We start from the raw sequence: 17351 nt of genomic DNA on the forward strand, positions 1-17351 counted from the left end.
TCACACCTCACTGGGGAGGGACTCCCATTCTTGAGAACTGCCAGCTAATTGGACAGGTTGGCAGCTCCAAAAGTCCCAAAATCATCAAGAGTGCATTAGTGGGACTTCAATGAGGGAGCAGAAGAAGATCCATGGATCCCTGGAAACTGTTAAGTCCTGGGTCTTGGGCAGGGATGATTTGGGCTGGTTGGAGAGGAAGGGGAGCAGGGGGTGAGGGTGGGGTGAGGGGTTTAAGGCAGCAGGCAGGTAGGACAAAGGGGAGGGTTCTGTATTGGGGGGAAACATTACCCCCCCAACCCCAAAGATAGCAACCGCTCCTTTCTTCCCACCCTTTGAAGAATTTCTTCAAACCCAGGCTGTCCACTCCTATCTGACTGCCCACACTGACTATGTTATGGAGCAGGTAGCATATTATTGGAGTCAGTTAGCTTGGTCACATGATAAACTGACCCTTGATTACCACCTCCTGTATTGCGGAGGTGAGCTTGGAGTTGGGTGGGAGGTGGTGAGTGGTTCCCATCCTATTTTACATGTCCCCCTCCCCCTGCACTGACATCCGATGGGGCAGTAGGTAAAATTCAGCCCTCTATTCCTTTCTCAGATGTCAACAACGTGACTTTCAGAAATTGCAATCTTTTTCCACTCTGCAGGGTAACGTTACGCATTAAACATTTCCTACACTCCTAGGCTTCAAAAAATCTTTTATTGGCTGAGTGCACTGAGACATCCAGTGGTTGTGAAAAGTGCTATAAAATTGCAAATCTTCGTTTATTAATGCACATGGAGCGGAGCTTTGGATGAAGATTAAAAAATGCAAATGACCTGATTGCATGCTTTGGCACACAAGCACCTATTGTGATTTAATTTCCAAATTAATGACTTTACCTCTTTTACTATAATGCTGAGCAGTGGACAAAGGAGACAAATGAACATGGGCAGCATGGTGGCACAGTGGTTAGCGCTGCTGCCTCACAGCTCCAGGGTCCTGGGTTCAATTCCAATCTCAGGACACTGTCTGTGTTCAGTTGCACATTCTCCATGTCTGCGTGGGTTTCCTCCGGGTGCTCCGGTTTCCTCCCACAGTCAAAGATATGTGGGTTAGGTGGATTGGCCATGCTAAATTGACCCTTAGTGTCAGGGAGACTAGCTAGGATAAATGCATGGGGTTATGGTGAGATTATGGTTGGTACAGACTCGATGGACCGAATGGCCTCCTTCTGCACTATAGGATTCTATGATTCTAACAGAGGAATGTAGGAGCAGGAATAGGCCATTTGACCCTTTGAGCCTGTTTCATCATCCAGGCGTTGTACTAGGGTGGGCACAGTAACAAGTCTCACATCAGGTTAAAGTCTAACAGGTTTATTTGGAAACACAAACTTTCAGAGCACTGCTCCTTCATTAGGTGTGCTAACCACTGTGCCATCATACCACCCGTGGTTAGCACTGATGCCTCACAGCCCCAGAGGCCCAGGTTCAATTCCGGCCTCGGGTCACTGTCTGTTTGGAGTTTGCGCATTCTCCCTGTATCTGCATGGGTTTCCTCCGAGTGTTCCAGTTTCCTCCCACAGTTCAAAGATGTGCATGTTAGGTTGATTGGCCATGTTAAATTGACCCCAGGGGCAGGGGGGATTAGCAGGGTAAATACGCAGGGTTACAGGAATAGGACCTGGGTGAGATTGTGGTTGGTGCAGACTCAATGGGCTGAATGGCCTCCCTCTGCACTGTAGGGATTCTATGATCTGTCTGACCCCATAAACTTTGAATACCTTGCCTAACAAAAACCTGTTAAATTTTGTCTTGAACAAATTCAGTGACCCAGAGTCCACTACTTTCTGGGAAAGAGAATTCCACACACTTTGGAAGAAAAAGTTTACCGTCATCTCTGTCTTAAAAAGAGGGCTCTCTTATCTTTAAACTATGTGCTCTTGTTTTAACCTCCCCGAAAGAGGAAACATCCTCCAGGTATGCACCCTATTAAGTCCCCTCAGAATTTTACAAGTTTCAATAATATCATCTCTCATTCTTCTAAACTCCAATGGGCATTAGCCTAATCTGTTCAACCTTTCTTCATACAAAAACCGCTTCACCCCAGGAATGTGTCTAGTGAACCTTCTCTGAATTGCTTCTAAAGTAATTACAATTTTCTTTTGACAAAAGAGACTAAATCTGTATACGGTATGTGGTCTCACCAAGGCCTATTATAGCTGTAGTAAAGCATCCCTACTTTTATATTAAGGGAGGCGATGACTGAGTCGTGTGAACGCTAGACTATTACCAGAAGTCTCAGCTGAGTGGTGTGAACGCTAGACTATTACCAGAAGTCTCAGCTAGCGTTCTGGAGAAACCGGGTTTGAATCCCTCCATAGTAGCAGACGGTGCAATTTGAATTCAAGGAAAAAAAAATCTGGAATCAAGAATCTACTGATGACCATGAAATTATTGTTGATTCTGGGAAAAACCCATCTGGTTCACTAATGTCCTTTAAGGAAGAAAATCTGCTGCCCTTACCTACATGTGACTCCAGAGCCACAGTAATATGGTTGACTCTTAAATGCCCTCTGAACAAGGGCAACTAGGCAATAAATGCTGGCCAGTCAATGATGCCCATGTCCAACAAATAAATGAAGCATATTCCATTCCCCTTGCAATAAATGCCAACATTCTACTTACTTCCTGATCACTTACTGTATTTGCATTCTGATCTTTTTGTGATTCATGTACCAGGACACCTAGATCCTACTGTTTCACTGAGTCCTGCAGCCTTTCTCCATTTAAATAGTATACTGTTTCTCTATCCTTCCTGCCAAAGTGGAGAGATTTACATTTACCCCTGTTTGTGCCCTGTTATATTCCTTTGCTGCTGGACGGCACAGTGACACAGTGGTTAGCACTGCTGCCTCACAGCGCCAGGGACCTGGGTTCAATTCTCGGTTTGGGTCACTGTTTGTGTGGAGTTTGCACATTCTCCTCATGTCCGCATGGGTTTCCTCTGGGTGCTCCGGTTTCCTCCCATACTCCAAAGATGTGTGGGTTAGGTGGATTGGCCATCCTATTCACCTACCACTTCACCCACCTGTCACCTCACCCACCTGCCGTCTTACCCCGCCCACCTGCCACCTTACTCACCTGCCATCCTATTCACCTACCACTTCAGCCATCTGTCACCCACCCACCTTCCACCTCACTCAACTGCCACCTCACCAACTACCTCTTACTAACTTACTCACCTCAACCAAACTGCCTACCTATTTATCCACTGCCTCACCTCTCCTTCCTAATTACCTACTTACCTACCCATTCTGCCACCTAGCCCATTCGACTATTTGTCCAATTACCCATTGACTAACATCCAAGCTGGACCTTATATGGTAGCTAGTGATGCTAAGAGTGGGCAGGTCCTGTCTTCCTCGGATTCTACTCTGCTGCAATGGAGCTCTCTGAGGGACGCTGTGTTCCACATTTCTGGGAAAACCAGACTCAGAAAGTCCTGAAAGAAATGCGAGAATGTCAAGTCGGGGACGTTCAATCAGAATGGAAATCCAACAATGAGTGCAAAGCCTCGGAATATCCGGGCCATACTTATTGAAGTGAATTGAATATAATTTGGAGGATTCTTGTCGAGTTCCCCAATCACCCAGCAAAGCACTGGCTGAAAATCAGGAGAAAGCTCAGAGAAATAGAATAAGTGGCTTTTTTAGCCATTAACACCATTTCCCAGCAATTCCATGGGATCCCTTGCCAATGTTACAGCAGTAGATCAGAAGAATCCCTGTGGAAATCCCATATTTTTATCACTTGCAGTCATATGTGCCCTCTGTTAAATTCTCAGTGACTGAACATATTTAAAACTCAGCAAATACCCCGTGATCAGTCCTGCACAGAAGGGTTATTTTTAGTGTGTTAAATGCACAACTGGAGCAGAAGATATGTTGCAATGTCCATGGCCTGTAAGGAGACTTTGCTGACTAGCCACTCTGTAAAAGTAAATGGAAACCAGGTTAGTTACAAGCAAGGCTCATGACGGGTGGCACGGTGGCACAGTGGATAGTACTGCTGCCTCACAGCACCAGGGAGCTGGGTTCAATTCCTGGCTTGGCCGCTGTCTGCACGGGTTTCTGTACACAGTCCAAACGTGCGGTTAGGTGGATTGACCATGCTAAATTGCCCCTTAATAGCTGAGGTAAATGCATACACTTTTGGGGATAGGGCCTTGATGGGATTGTGGTTGGTGCAGACTCAATGGGCCAAATGGCCTCATTCTGCACTGTAGGATTCTATGATTTCATGGTACTTTGAAGAATCCAACACCCTTAGCAAAATATATTCTCGAACCTCATCCGGGGCTGGGATTCTCCAATTCAACTGTAATGAACGAAGATTTGGCTGAACACCAAATTCTCCATCCTGGTTGGCAGTGGGTTATAAACAACTGGAGAATGCTGTCCATTATATTCAAATAATGCGGTGCACTTGTGCATTTCCACATCTCATTCTTTTATATTCTTCTCCTTGAGTTCTCTGTCCAAAGGCAGGTCCAACTCACAGTACCACAACCTCCACCACGGGTAGGGTTAGGAAGCAGGTCCTGAATCCACCCCAGCCAGATGAGCCCCGTGCTGTTGGGCGCCAATCTGATCTGAACCAGGCATCCAGCCAACCAGCACCTCCCCCCATCCCCTGCAACAAGGAGCCCGAGTTGCAGTGGCAACATACACTTTTCATGCATGTTGCACCTGCAACTATGGGTAGCAATGATAAAGGCCCCAATTACCTTTCTATTACATGGCTGACCAGGAATCTCTCCTACTCTTACTGCCTGCCATTGGCATGTATCGGGGAGGATTTAGAGGTTGATAATCAACCACTTTGATTATGTTATGAATACATCGTCCATGGTCATCAAGTCCTGATGTGGGACTTGAACTCAGAGCTCCTGGCTCAAAAAAAAGGATGCTACCCACTGCGCTACAAGATCTCCAAGATAATTTCAGAGTTGTGTTTGAGAAATAAACCTAATGGGATATTAAGTGGACATTAAAGGGTGGATGTTTAAGAGACAGAAATCCTGTTGGAGCATCCGCAGTATTTTGCTTTTGAACCCATGTGATGTAGAGAAAGAATCAGGTGTTAATACATTCGAACTGTATTGTGTTGGACGAAGAGAGTTTATTCTGCTTGCTGCCAGAAAATACTACAATACTGCATGGAATGGCTAAAGTATGTATTCTGAGTATCATCTATAATCAGGGGAATTGAACTTTCTCAATAATACCCATTCATCCAGCAACTATTTCTTCTTCATGTTGTTTGAAATTTGAATCACAGATATAGACAAGTAGAAAGAAGTCATGTGGGCCCATCATCCCTGTGCCCACTCTCTGAAAAATCTATTGATTTGCCCCACCGTTTTATTTCTTCCATCTAACCCTGTGGAGTTTACTTTCCGACCAGCCTCCCATCCATTGACTCTGTCTACACTTCCCCTGCCTCGGCAAAGCAGCCAGCACAATCAAGGACCCCATGCACCCATGACATTCTCTCTTGCACCTTCTTCCCTCAGGAAAAAGATACAAAAGTCTGAAGTCACGCACCAACTGACTCAAGAACAGCTTCTTCCTGCTGCTGTCAGACTTTTGAATGGACTTATCTTGAATTAAGCTGATCTTTCTCTCCACTCTGGCCATGACTGTAACACTACATTCTGCACTCTCTCATTGCCTTCTCTATGTTTTGTCTGTATAATGTGCAAGAAACAATCCTTTTTACTGTATGATAATATGTGACAATAATAAATCAAATCAAATCAATAGTAGAGAAATTCACTATTAAATAATTTACCTGTGACAAAAGCAAGATCTTGTAACTCAAGAACTTGGTGTCATTGTAGGGGAAATGGGGGATAACAGAAGGAGAAATCACAAAGCCCACAGTCTGAAAAATGGAGTGGGCGGGAGTGGGGAGGTGTAATTGCAGGGCTGGAGGAAGTTATAGAGAAGTCAAGGAATGAGAATTCTGAACTGGAGGCTTTGATGGTGAATCTCTGGAATTCTCTGCCTGTTGAAGTGGTGGAGGCTGCCTCGCTAAATATTTTTAAGACGCGGGTTGATGGGTTTTTGATAGGAGAAGGGATTAAGGGTTATGGGGAGAGGGCAGGAAAGTGGAACTGAGCAACGACAGATCAGCCATGATCTTATTGAATGGCGGGGCAGGCTCGAAGGGCTGGATGGCCTACTCCTGCTCCTATTTCTTATGTTCTTATGTTCTTATGATGGTCTGTAGGCCAGTGTAGGTCTCCAAGATAAGGGTGATGGGCGAATAGAGATTAGGAAGGGAAAGGATATGGACAGCAGAGTTTGGATATGTGAATGTCTATGGTGGATGGAGTGTTTGAGAGCATCCAGGATACAAAGAACAACACAAGAAACAGGAGCAAGAATCGGCCACCAGGCCCTTCAAGCCTGCCCCACCATTCAATACGGTCATGGCTGATCTATTCTGGCCTCAGCTCCTTTTCTGCGCCATTTCTCCATTGCCCCCTATTCCTCGATCTATCAAATACTTATCCACCTTCACTTTTAATGCTATGAATCAGAATCACAGAATACTACAGTGTAGAAGAGTCCCTTTAGCCCATCGAACCTGCACCAATGCATAAAAGGCCTTGACCTGCCTGTCTAATCCCATTTACCAGCACTTGGCCCATAGCCTTAAATGATCCAGCCTTCACTATCCTTTGGGACAGAGAATTCCAGAGATTCACCACTCTCTGCAAGAGGAAATTTCTACACAGCGCAGCTCACTTATAAATGACCAGCCTTTTATCTTGTAGCCATGTCCCCTTGTTCGAGACTGCCCCACTCTGCCCCTGCTCATAACCCAAACCTGGGTCTAACGAAGGCATGGATGAGTGTTTCGCTGGCTGGTGCTCTGAGACAATAATAGTTCAAAAGGTTTAAGGTCATCCAGCTGAAGAGTGATAGGGGGAAAATTGCAAAACAAGTGTTGTAAGGTCCAACCACATCTTCCTCAATGCAGAACTGGTCCAGGATTTGGAATGGAATTGAACCAACTTTTGGCAGAATCTGATCATTTAATCCATCGGAACATATTTTACCTCCTCAGGCTTGGATTTATTTTTTGACAAGAGATTTGAGCAAAGATGACAGATTTGCTTGTATGAACATGGTTTGATTATTCAGAACCAGTTGAGCAGATTCAGCATGTTGTGTGAGCTTAAACACAGTTAAAAAGTCTCACAACACCAGCTTAAAGTCGAACAGGTTTATTTAGTAGCAAAGGTCACTAACTTTCGGAGTGCTGCTCCTTCGTCAGGTGACTGGGAGTTCTGTTCATTAACAGGGTATATAAAGAGACAAACTCAATTTACAGAATAATGATTGGAATGTGAGTCTCTACAGCTAATCAAGTCTTAAAGGCACAGACAATGTGAGTGGAGATAGCATTAAGCACAGGTTAAAGAGATGTATATTGTCTCCAGACAGGACAGTTAGTGAGATTTTGCAAGTCCAGGCAAGTCGTGGGGGTTACAGAACCCGCTTGGGTTCATGTCATGCTATCTGTAACCCCCATGACTTGCCTGGACTTGCAAAATCTCACTAACTATCCTGTCTGGAGACAATACACATCTCTTTAACCTATGCTTAACCCTCTCTCCACTCACATTATCTGTACCTTTAAGACTTGATTAGCTGTAAAGACTCACACTCCAATCATTATTCTATAAATTGAGTTTGTCTCTTTATATGCCCTGCTTGTGAACAGAACTCCCACTCACCTGACGAAGGAGCAGCGCCCCGAAAGCTAGTGGCGTTTGCTACCAAATAAACCTGTTGGACTTTAACCTGGTGGTGTGAGACTTCTCACTGTGTTTACCCCAGTCCAACGCTGGCATCGCCACACCATGAGTTTAAACAGCCAGTTCACATCGCAAAGGCTCCAGTGTAAACAGATAATGAACCAGTAGTCAGTTTGAAATAGGATGAATTACTCACGGCAGAATGTCTGACAATGTGGTAAGTGAGATAAGAGAAAATCTGAAAAAGAATATGGTTTCACTTTATGCTGCATTATCTGATGCAAGAGGCCACTGTGATTTGAGCTGATTTCCTCCACACCACGTGGTTAAACTCTCTGTTGTCAGCAAGATGCTCTGTCTTCAGATGACACTTGTTTAAAACAGAAAGGCTAATGAATAACTAAATGTGTTCTGACCTTCAGACTGTGTTTCAGATCTAAACAAGTTCCTATGAATCAATCATGCGGTTTACAACATCCTTGGTCAGCAGTCACTTCCCACCCATTAACATGTTGTGTTCTGAATGGGAAGTCCACCACCGGTATGTTAAAGAACAAATTACAGCACAGGGACAGGCCCTTCGGCCCTTCAGGCCTGCAGTGACCACGCTGCCCAACTGAACTAAAGCCTCCTATCCTTCCAGGGACCATATCCCTCTATTCCCACCCTATTCATGTATATGTTCAGATGCCCCTTAAAAGTCACTATCGTATCTGCTCCCACCACCTCCCCTGGCAGCGAGTTTCAGGCACCCACCACCATCTGTGGAAAAAAAAACTTGCCTCGTACATCTCCTTTAAACCTTGCCCCTTGCACCTTAATCCTATGTCTCCCCCTAGTAAGTGACTCTTCCATCCTGGGAAAAAGCTTCTGACTATCCAAAAAAGCTTTTGACTATTCAAAAAAGCTTCTAACTATCCATGTTAATGAGTTTTAGGAATTTAAATTGCCACAGCTATGATTTCTAGCCCAGCAGATGAGTTTCCAATTCATCTCGCGATCACCTGTTCTAGATAAACCATGCGTTATAATTGAAGCCTTAAATTTAACATGACTTGCCTTTACTCAGCCTGTGTTAGCTCTCCCTGATTGACCCATTTACTTGTAAAACACACTAACTTCATCTTGAATTATGGATTCTAAGTTTAAAGTTCATTTATTGGTGTCACAATTAGGCTGACAGTAACACTGCAATGGAGTTACTGTGAAAATCCGCTAGTCGCCACACTGCGGTGCCTGTTAGGCTACATTGAGTGAGAACTTAGCACGGCCAATGCACCTAACCAGCACGTCTTTCAGATTGTGGAACGAAAACCACGCAGACAAAGAGAAAATGTACGGATTTCGCAGTGACTCAAGGCAGGAATCGGATTCCAGTCGCTGGCACTGTGAGCCAGCAGTGTTAACCATTGTGCCGCCGTGCCACCTTTACACATTACTGACATTATGCTGTCTATAATTAGCCAATTGATCTTTCCGTTCCTTCTTGAGCAAATGTTTTACATCAACTGGTCTATAGTCCAAAGGTACAAGTGTATATGTAAGGAGTGAAATAGTGTGGCCAGAGTTTCTTTTACAGTGTAAAAAGAACATGCTGCAATTTCTCAGCAGGCCAGGCAGCAACTATGGAGAGAGAAATAGAGGCCTAGGTTTTTCAGTTAGCGGAAAGCGATGGTGCTCACTGCTGACCTCAAAGAAAAATGCCCACCAAGATCCAGCAATCTCTGTGACATGGATTTCCCCTAAGGACATAAGAATTAGGAGCAGGAGTAGGCCATCTAGCCCCTTGAGCCTGCTCCGCCATTCAATGAGATCATGGCTGATCTGTTCGTGGACTCAACTCCACTTACCCGCCCGCTCACCATAACCCTTAATTCCTTTATTGTTCTATCCCAAGTCAGCTTGAACCTGGTCCCAAAATCTTGAATTATAAGTTTAATGATGACTGTGAAACCACTGTCGATTGTTGTAAAAACCCATCTGATTCACTAATGTACTTTAGGCAAGGAAATCTGCCGTCCTTACCTGGTCTGGCTTACATGTGACTCCAGATCCACAGCAATGTGGTTGACTCTTAAATGCCTTCAGAAATGGGCCCAGCCAGTGATGCCCACATCCCATGAACATATAAAAAAAAAGTTAAGGGGATCGCCAAGTGTCCAGGAGCAGTGATGTCATCAGCAAGGTAAACAGCCAATCACATTGAACTATTTCCAGAGGTCAAAGCAAGAAGTAAGATGCACTGAATTTTAATTAAAATTTTAATGATTGGGACATACACATGGGATTAAAGTTGAAGCTTAAATATCACAAACAATTTTTGAAATCATTTTTAAATTATTTATCGTAATGGAGAAATTTGACATGCCACAATTATAAAATTACTTTTTCAGGGCCAGTAAAACTGTTCAGTAATAATCATGAACTTTGCATGCTACTAAAACCTAGTTGTACCTCATTCAAAAAGTTATAACTTTTTCAAGATTTTTATAGTGAAATGAAGGGTAGAAAATGGCGTGTTTTTGGGAATTGATTGACTTCTACTTGATCGCAGTTGGCAGGGACAGGTTCTTGGTGGGTTGTGGGGTTCGGGATTGGGTTAACAGCGCACTTTATGGGGAAGCACAGATCATTGACAGCCACTTCTGCATTTCCAAGCTCATTTGCACATATACATTCCTGATGTTGCTACTAGCTTCAGAGAAAGTTTCGCTGCCATGGCTACCTCAAAATCCAGACAGAGACCACTCATCGGAACTAGAGAATGGTACAGATTTTAAGTGTGGAGGCAGAAAAAAAAAACAAGCAGGGACAGGAAAGGGAGGAAAGAACTAAAGAGAAGGTCTGTGATAAGAAACCCTAGCAAAACTGAAATCAGTGAGAAGCCAGGAGGAAAATTTCCATTGGTTGGAGTTACATCTTTCACAAAGCAAAATGATTGTGGCTGTTGCAGGTCAATTATGTCAGCCTCAGGGGATCGCCGCAGGAGTTATTCAGGGGTGTGTCCAAGGCCCAACCATCTTCAGCTGCTTCATCAATTTCCTCCCTTCTTCAGAAACAAGGATGTTTCCTGATTATTGTGCTGTGTTCTGTTCTTTTTGGGCCTCCTCAAAAACCTGCATGTAGCAAGACCTGGACAACATTCAGGCTTGGACTGATAGATGGCAAGGAATATTCACGCCACGCAAGTGCCAGAGCACCAGCACCTGCGAAGTCCACTCCAATCCATACACCATTCTGACTGAGAACTATATCACTGTTCCTTAAATGAAACTGGGTAAATCTTGCAACTCCCTTCCTAACAGCATTGTAGTTGTACATGGACTGCAACAGTTCAGGAAGGTAGTTCTTCATCACCAAGGGTTGAGTCCAGAAGCCAAAAGAGCAAATGCTGGAAAATCTCAGCAGGTCTGGCAGGTGGCATGGTAGTTAGCACTGCTGCTTCACAGCACCAGGGACCTGGGTTCGATTCCTGGTTTGGGTCACTGTCTGTGTGGAGCCTGCACATTCTCCCCATATCTGCATGGGTTTCCTCCAGGTGCTCCAGTTTCCTCCCACATTCTGAAAGACATGCTGGTTAGGTGCACTGACCTGAACAGGTGCTGGAGTGTGGTGACTAGAGGAATTTCATGATAACTTCATTACAGTGTTAATGTAAGTTTTACTAGTGACTAATAAATAAACTTTACTGTAGGGACAGAAAACAGCTGACATTTCAAGTCCAGACGACCCTTTGTCAAAGTCAAGTCCAAAAGATTGCATCAAATCTAACTGAAAGATTGTGTCAATCAGGCTGTCATTGAGCTTCAATGGATAAATATTGTAGGAAGTTGGGGATAGAAATTTCAGAGGGGGAAGTGCTTATTATCTGATTTCTTCCAAAGTTCTTTGGTACATGCCGGAAGGATCCAGTGACTTAACTATCCCAAATTCTTTTCAGAAGTCAATTCCTTTCCATAATTATTTCTGAACAATTCAAGAGGACATAAGCAAGATGGCTTCGTGGACTGACGAGTGGCAGATGAAATTTAATATATAAAAGTATGAAGTTTTACGTTTTCTTAGGAAGAAGGAGGAGAGGCAATATAAAATAAAGAATATAATTCTAAAGAGATAGAGGAGTAGGAGGACACAAGGGTATGTCACAGAATCATAGAACTGCTACATGCAGAAGGAGACCATTCAGCCCATCGTGTCTGCCCTGGCTCTCCAAATAAGCAACTCACCTCCAGACATTCCCCTGCCTCCTCCCCTTATCCCTTACCACATTCTTCCTTTTCAGGTAACAGTCTAATTCCATTTTGAATGTTTCAGTTGAAGCTGCTTTCACCACATTCAGGCTATGCCTTCCAAACCATAACCACTTGCTGCGTAAAACTGTTTCTCCTCACATCACTTTTTTGCTTCTTTTACAAGTTACTTTAAATCTGTGCCCTCTCGTCCTTGACCCTTCCACCAATGGGAACAGTTTCTCCCTATCTACTCTGTCCAGACCCCCTCATGATTTTGAACATCTCTGTCAAATCTCCTCTTCTCTTCTCTTCTCCAAGGAGAACAGTCATGGGCACAAATCATTGAAAGTGATAAGGCAGGTTGAGAAAGTGTTTAGCAAGGCATATGGTATTTTGGGCTTTATAAACTTTTAGAACCAAAGAATCAGTGTAATTTACAAAAATCACAGAAGAAGTTATGGTGAGTCTTTATAAAACACTAGTACAGTCTCATCTGGAAAACTGCATCCAATTGTGGTTATCGTGCTTTAGGAGGGATGTATGATACAAAGGAAAGATTTATGGGATTAGTTTCAGGAATGAAGGGTTTCAGTTACCTAGTCATAGTGAATGAGCTGGGGCCTTTCTCCTTAAAGAGGAGAAGGTTGAGAGTAGATTTGATCGAGATAGTCAAAATCATGAGGGATCTGGATAGAATACATCAGGAGAAACCATTTCCAAAGGTGGAAGGGTTAAGAACCAGAGGACACCGATTTCATGGAATCATAGAATCCCACAGTGCAGAAGGAGGCCATTCAGCCCATCAAGTCTGCACCAACCACAACCCCACCCAGTCCCTATACCATAACCTCATATATTTATGCTAGCTAGTCCCCCTGATACAAAGGGGCAATTTAACATGGCCAATCCGCCGAACCCGCACATCTTTGGACTGTGGGAGGAAACCGGAGCTCGCAGAGGAAGTCTATGCAGACATGGGGAGAATGTGTAAACTCCATACAGACAGTGACCCAAGCCAGGAATTGAACCAGGGTCCATATCGCTCTGAAACAGCAGTGCTAACCAATGTGCCACCATGCCATCCATTTAAAAAGTGAATGCCAAAGGATGCACAGGTGATGCGAGGAAAACCTTTTTCTTTCATAGCAAGTGATTAGGATCAGGAATGCACTGCCTGAGTGTGTGTGTGTGTGTGTGTGTGTGTGTGTGGCAGAGGTAGATTCAACCATGGCTTTCAAAAGGGAATTGGATAATTACTTGAATAGATAAGTTGGGCCAAAGAGCCTGTTTCCATGCTGTAAACCTCTATGACTCTAAAGACAATAGGCTACGGGGCTAAGGTGAGGGGTTGGGACTAGTTGAGTTGCTCTTGCGGAAAGCCAGCAGTAGCACAACAAGATGAACTGACACCCTATGAACTGTATCCATTCCACAATTCTACAACAGTCTGCCATCCACCTCCAGTACGCTCTCCATTCTCACTGCTGCTACAATGTTTTCCACAGGAAGTAGTTGATGCCAAAACATTGAATGCATTCAAGAGGTGGCTGGATATAGCACTTAGGGCGAATGGGATCAAAGATTATGGGGAGAAAGCAGGATTAGGCTATTGAGTGGGATGATCAGCCATGGTCATGATGGACGGCAGAGCAGGCTCGACTGGCCTCCTCCTGCTCCTACCTTCTCCTGTGTTTCTATTTGTAAAGGTTCTCAAATTCCACAGGGTTTCTCCTAGTGTCTGGCTGTAACCTCAAATGGAAACCAATAGAACTTTGTAAGAAACAAATCAAATATCAATTTTTAGCACCATTTCAGCACGATTAGTTTCCTGCTGAATATGCAACAGATAACCAAGAGAACCCCTGAAGAATTTCAAGACCAATACTAGTCCTTGCCTTCATCCTTCACTCTTATCTGCTTTTTAACCATTCTTTTTACAATATGCTTCTACTAAGCCTTTAGTGTTTCCTTTTAAATTAAATTTCATAGCTATGTTAATTCCCCTTTGATATTCCTCATTGTTATCTTGAGTCGTTAGCTCTAATTTGATCATCTTTTAAGTTTCAGTTTAGCTTTAATCTCACTATGTTATCTGGGGGAGATGGTGGCACCAAGTAATATCACCGGACTATTAATCCCAAAGTCCAGGCTAATGCTCTGGGGGCATGGATTCAAATCCCATCACGGCAGCTGGAGGATTTTAAATCAATTAATAAAAAATCTGGAATTGAAAGCAAACCTCTTACTATCATCAACTGTTGTAAATCCTCATTTTTTTTGAACATTACAGCGCAGAACAGGCCCTTCGGCCCTCGATGTTGCGCTGACCAATTAAGAAAAAAGCAATGACCCCCTAACCTAAACCATTCCCTTTCCATCCATAAACCTATCCACAGACCTCTTAAACACCCCCAAACTTGGCGCATCTACAACTGCAGCAGGCAGGGCATTCCATACCCTTACCACCCTCTGGGTAAAGAACCTACCTCTGACATCCGTCCTATAACTACCACCCCTTAATTTAAAGCTATGTCCCCTCGTGCTAGCTTTCTCCATCCAAGGAAAAAGGCTATCACTGTCCACCCTATCTAAACCTCTAATCATCTTGTACGTTTCAATAAGGTCTCCTCTTAGCCGCCTTCTTTCTAATGAAAACAACCTCAAATCCCTCAGCCTCTCCTCATAGGACCTTCCCTCCATACCAGGCAACATCCTGGTAAACCTCCTTTTCACCCTCTCCAATGCCTCCACATCTTTCTTATAATGTGGGGACCAGGACTGTACACAATACTCCAAGTGCGGCCGCACCAGAGTTTTGTACAGTTGCAACATGACGTTGCGGCTCCAAAATTCAATCCCCCTACCAATAAACGCCAAGACACCGTATGCCTTCCTAACAACCTTATCGACTTGATTTCCAACTTTCAGGGATCTATGCACATATATACCTAGATCCCTCTGTTCGTCAACACTATTCAGAGTCCTACCGTTAGCCCTATACTCTACACATTTGTTATTCCTGCCAAAGTGAATTACCTCACACTTTTCCGCATTAAACTCCATTTGCCACCTCTCGGCCCAGCTCTGCAACTTGTCCAAGTCTCTCTGTAAACTATGACACCCCTCTTCACTATCTACCACTCCTCCGACTTTGGTGTCATCAGCAAATTTACCAATCCATCCTTCTATACCCTCATCCAGATCATTTATAAAAATTACAAACAGCAGTGGCCCCAAAACAGATCCCTGAGGCACACCACTTGTAACCGAACTCCATGACGAATACTTTCCATCAACCCCCACCCTCTGTCTTCTATCAGCTAGCCAATTCCTGATCCAATTAACTAAATCACCCTCAATCCCATATATCTGCATTTTCTGCAGAAGCCTTCCATGGGGAACCTTATCAAACGCCTTACTAAAGTCCATATATACCACGTCAACTGCCTTACCCCCATCCACCTCTTTGGTCACTTATTCAAAAAACTCAATAAGGTTAGTAAGGCACGACCTACCCTTCACAAAACCATGCTGACTATCTCCAATCAATTCATTACTCTCTAAATAACTATAAATCCTATCCCTAATAATTTTTTCTAATACTTTGCCCACAACAGAAGTAAGACTGATCAGTCTATAATTCCCGGGAAAGTCTCTATTCCCCTTCTTAAACAATGGGACAACATTCACTATCCTCCAGTCTTCTGGCACGATACCTGTGACCAACGACGACCTGAAGATCAGAGCCAGAGGCTCTGCAATCACCTCTCTTGCCTCCCAGAGAATCCTAGGGTAAATCCCGTCTGGCCCAGGGGACTTATCTATTTTCAAACCCTCAAGAATATCTAGCACATCCTCCTTATCTACTTCAATACTATCCAGTTTACAACCCTGTAACCCAGTGTTCTCCACAACTACATTTACGTCTCCCTGCGTGAATACCGAAGAGAAATATTTGTTCAGTGCCTCTCCAATTTCTTCCGGCTCCACACATAACTTCCCACTGCTGTCTCTGACTGGCCCTAATCTTGCCCTAACCAATCTTCTATTCTTAACATATCTAAAGAAAGCTTTAGGATTCTCCTTAATCCTATCAGCCAAAGTCTTCTCGTGTCCTCTTTTAGCTCTTCTTAACTCACTCTTTAGCTCCCTCCTGGCTAATCTATAGCTTTCCAGTGCACTACCTGAGCCTTCAAGCCTCATCCTGACATAAGCCTCCTTTTTCCTTTTAACCAGTGAATCAACTTTTTTAGTGCACCACGGTTCCCTTACTCGACCATTTCCTCCTTGCCTGACAGGGACATACTTATCAAGGACTCGCAGTAGCTGTTCCTTGAATAAACTCCACATTTCGGATGTTCCCAGCCCCTGTAGTTTCCTAGTCCAACCTATGCTCCCTAATTCTCTCCTAATAACTTCATAATTACCCTTCCCCCAGCTATAACTACTGCCCCTAGATTCATGCCTATCCCTTTCCATCACTAAGGTGAACGTAACCGAATTGTGGTCACTATCACCAAAATGCTCACCAACTTCCAAGTCAAACACCTGGTCTGGCTCATTTCCCAGCATCAAATCCAATATAGCCTCCCCTCTAGTTGGCCTATCTACATACTGAGTCAAAAAACCTTCCTGCGCACTTTGTGTAAAAACTGACCCCTCTAACGAGCTAGAGCTATAGCTATTCCAATCAATATTAGTAAAGTTAAAGTCTCCCATAACAATTACCCTATTACTTTCACTCCTGTCCAGGATCGTCTCTGCAATCCTTTCCTCTACCTCTCTAGAACTTTTAGCAGGTCTACAAAAGACTCCCAACAGGGTGACCTCTCCTCTCCTATTTCTAATCTCAGCCCATACTATCTCAACAGACAAGTCCTCATCAAACTTCTTTTCTGTCACTGTGATACAGTCTTTGACTAATAATGCCACTCTTCCCCCTCTTCTACCTCCTTCTCTACTCCGACTGAAGCATTTGAACCCCGGAACCTGCAACAACCATTCCTGTCCCTGTTCTATCCATGTCTCTGAAATGGCCACAACATCAAAGTTCCAGGTACTGATCCACGCTGCAAGTTCATCCACCTTATTGCGAATACTCCTCGCATTAAAGTATACGCATTTCAAACCATGCTCTACTCCGCCCCCACGATGCTGTGCTTTACAGTCCCCATCTATGACCCCCTTAATCTCATCCCTGCTACTCAGGATCCCACCCCCCCCCCCTCTGAATCAGTTTAAACCCCCCTGCATAGCCTTTGCAAATTTTCCCCCCAAGATATTGGTTCCCCTCTGATTCA

At 44.0% G+C, this 17351-nt stretch overlaps 1 protein-coding gene across 4 annotated transcripts in view; it reads right to left on the minus strand.

Annotated features, from left to right (window-relative positions):
• rhbdl1 (rhomboid, veinlet-like 1 (Drosophila)) overlaps positions 1-17351 on the minus strand; it is a 261415-nt gene that overhangs the window by 158363 nt on the left and 85701 nt on the right. Inside the window, exon 1 of one of the 4 annotated variants that reach the window (XM_080206158.1) lies at positions 9845-9914. The exons of the other annotated variants lie outside the window; for them this stretch is intronic. The gene's annotated coding sequence lies outside the window, so the exon portion shown is untranslated. Of the gene's footprint in view, positions 1-9844; positions 9915-17351 lie in introns of those variants that run through there. 4 annotated transcript variants of the gene reach the window in all.

This window comes from Carcharhinus amblyrhynchos, chromosome 18 (assembly GCF_965287045.1).
Source record: "Carcharhinus amblyrhynchos chromosome 18, sCarAmb.v2.hapA, whole genome shotgun sequence".
NCBI lineage: Eukaryota > Metazoa > Chordata > Chondrichthyes > Carcharhiniformes > Carcharhinidae > Carcharhinus > Carcharhinus amblyrhynchos.